Raw genomic sequence first — 3,566 nt, forward strand, 5'->3', positions numbered from 1 at the left:
TACACAGCAGAAGAAAGCATAAACAAGACAAGAAGACAACCCTCAGAATGGGAGAAAATATTTGCCAATGAAGCAATGGCCAAAGGATTAATCTCCAAAATATACAAGCAGCTCATGCAGCTTAATACCAAAAAAGCAAATAACCCAATCCACAAATGGGCAGGAGACCTAAATAGACATTTCTCCAAAGAAGACATGCAAATGGCTAACAAACACATGAAAAGATGCTCAACATCACTAATCATTAGAGAAATGCAAGTCAAAGCCACAGTGAGGTATCACCTCATACTGGTCAAAATGGCCATCATCAAAAAATCTAGAAACAATAAATGTTGGAGAGGGTGTGGAGAAAAGGGAACTCTCCTGCACTGTTGGTGGGAATGTAAGTTGGTACAGCTACTATGGAAAACAGTGTGGAGGTTCCTTAAAAATGGAACTACCATATGACTCAGCAATCCCACTACTGGGCATATACCCTGAGAAAACCATAATCCCAAAAGAAACATGTTCCATAATGTTCACTGCAGCACTATTTACAATAGCCAGGACGTGGAAGCACCTAAAAGCCCATCAACAGATGAATGGATAAAGAAGATGTGGCACATATATACAATGGAATATTACTCAACCATAAAAAAGAATGAAATTGAGTTATTTATAATGAGGTGGATAGACCTAGAGTCTGTCATACAGAGCGAAGTAAGCCAGAAAGAGAAAAACAAATACCGTATGCTAACTCATATATATGGAATCTAAAAAAAATGGTACTGATGAACCCAGTGACAGGGCAAGAATAAAGTTGCAGATGTAGAGAATGGACTTGAGGACACGGTGGGGGAGGGGGGGCAAAGGGGAAGCTGGGATGAAGAGAGAGAGTAGCATTGACATATATACACTACCAAATGTAAAATAGATAGCTCATGGGAAGTTCCTGTATAAGATAAGAAAATAAACTCGATGATGGGTGGTGCCTTAGAGGGCCAGGATAGGGAGGGTAGGAGGGCGTCACGGGAGGGAGGGGATATGGGGATATATGTACAAATATAGCTGATTCACTTTGGTGTACCTCAAAAACTGGCACAACAGTGTAAAGCAATTATATTCCAATAAAGAGCTTAATAAAAATAAATAAAAACAAAAACAAAGCAACGTTGCTAGAGTAAGTCTGCTAGGAAAACGGTCATGGCTCCTGGGTGATCCCAAGTGCTGTGAATTGTCCATAGATCGGACTGGTCACCAGTCAAATGTGGGTGACATGGAGGCAGGTTTGCACAGGTTAATTTGTTCACTGATTCTCCAACTGGTAACTTGATGCTGATTAGCTCTACAAGCCCCCAACAAGCTCATTCTTTGGTTTCTCTGCCACTTCTGCTTCACTAATGTTAGTGTGTTACTCTCTGCTAGCCTTCCCAGATCCTTTTATTAACAATTATAATCCTCAGCCACTCCTTAAGCCAGAAAATGGTAAAAATGATAACAGCAACCGCAATTGAGTGCCTACCATTGTGCTGTTCTTTTATTCTTTCACGCAGAAAATATGTATTGAGCACCTAATATGTGCTAAGCCTTGTTCTAGGTACCCGAGATACAGCAGTGAACACAGCAGTCAACAAAGTCCCTGCCTTCATGGTGTTTATATTCTGGTCACAGCCAAGGCCAAGAGTGCCACACCCCACCAAAAAGAATTTTTGAGAGCCTGTCTTGGGAGGTGGATGCAGGTAACCCGTAGATGTCCTTACAGGGCCCAGCTGGCACTGGGGGCGAAGAGGTGGTGCACTATCTCTGGATGCTGTATGCAGCCATGTCTTTGTAGATACTTTCTGAAGGATGCCTGGCGATGCTTTGCTCTTCCTGAGTGCCCTTCCTGCTCCACTTCACCACTCTAAATCCTAACCATTCTTCAAACTAAGTTTTTGTTGCTACTGTGAGACCTTTCCTGATACCCCAGCGCCAACTAGTCAGCCTTCTCCAGCTCTGATGCCTGCAGCATTTTATTGACTACCTCCTTGGCCTTTCTCCTCTCAGCGTTCTTTGAGAGTTATTTATGTAGATGTTTCATTTTCCCTACTGAAGAAATTAACTGTGACTTTCTTGGCACAGTGCTTGCACCTAGAAGATTGCAATTTTAAATAGAATGTCTCAGGTAAGACTTCATTGAGAGATAACACTGGAGTAAAGGCTATAAGAGGTAAGGGAGGATGGAAGACACTGCTTATTTCCCTCCAGTATCCATTCTCCATTTGTTTCTTTTAGCTATGAAACGGTTCCTACCTACCCTGTTTTGGCTGGGCCCACAATTGCCCACTACTCCCCCAACCTCCATTACATCTAGACCAAGTTCATGGCTAAGTTCCAGCCAATGACATATAAACAGAAAGTCAACAGGCAATATCCAGTAACGTCCTTAGTGTTGACGTTGCTTGTCTTTGATTTCTTTTCTCTTTTCTTATTATCTGAGAATTGGCAAGGTCTGAGGCAACTGTCTTGGCCCAGAGATGGAAGCCCTATGCAGAGATGCCTCAGCAGTCTGGACCACTCACTTTGGGACTGTTATGTGAAGTCAAGGGAGGCTTTCTTTTCAGGTGGGAGAAATGACAGCATGTTCCTGTGTTGAAAGGACTGACCCATGAGAGAGAGAAAAATGGATGATACAGAAGAAAGAGGCAAAAATTTCTATAAAAATGTCATTGAATGAGTGGTAGGGGATGGGGTCTAGTGCTCTGTCGATGGGTTGGCCTTGGACAGGAGCACAGACAGTTCTTTTAAAGAAACAGGAGACATTGGGCTTCCTAGGTGGCGCAGTGGTTAAGAATCCGCCTGCCAATGCAGGGGACACGGGTTCGAGCCCTGTGCCAGGAAGATCCCACATGCCGCGGAGCAACTAAGCCCGTGCGCCACAACTACTGAGCCTGTGCTTTAGAGCCCGTGAGCCACAACTACTGAGCCCATGTGCTGCAACTACTGAAGCCCACACACCTAGAGCCCATGCTCCGCAACAAGAGAAGCCAAAGCAATGAGGAGCCCGCGCACCACAACGAAGAGTAGCCCCCACTCACCGCAACTACAGAAAGCCCGTGCACAGCAAAAAAAAAAAAAAAAAAAGACCCAACACAGCCGATAAGATAAATAAATAAATTAAAAAAAAAAAAAGAAAAGAAACAGGAGACAAGATGGATTGTATTTTCCCAAAGTGGCTGAGGCAATATTTCCAGGCCCACATACTTCTCCAGAGCTTTGCCACTGATAACAGGTGGAGTCCAGCTCCCATTCTTGTGACTATGGGGCAACCTCAGTGGCTTGCCCACTTCTTAGTCAATAGAACGTGGCAGAAGTGATGCTACCTGGCTATAGTGGCTACGTTACAACAGTTGAGACAGCTTCCGGAACTCTCATACTAGGAACGCAGATGCCATGTTGTGAGGAAGCCCAGGCCACGTGAAAAGGTTATCTGTAGTTTTCCAGCTGATGATGCTGGCTTAGGATCCCAATGGACAGCCTGCATCAATCCTGGACATGAGAGTGAGCATGGCAGGAATTCTACGCCCCAGCCTTCAAGCCATCCCAGT

Source organism: Hippopotamus amphibius, chromosome 5 (genome assembly GCF_030028045.1).
Source record: "Hippopotamus amphibius kiboko isolate mHipAmp2 chromosome 5, mHipAmp2.hap2, whole genome shotgun sequence".
Classification (NCBI taxonomy): Eukaryota; Metazoa; Chordata; class Mammalia; order Artiodactyla; family Hippopotamidae; genus Hippopotamus; species Hippopotamus amphibius.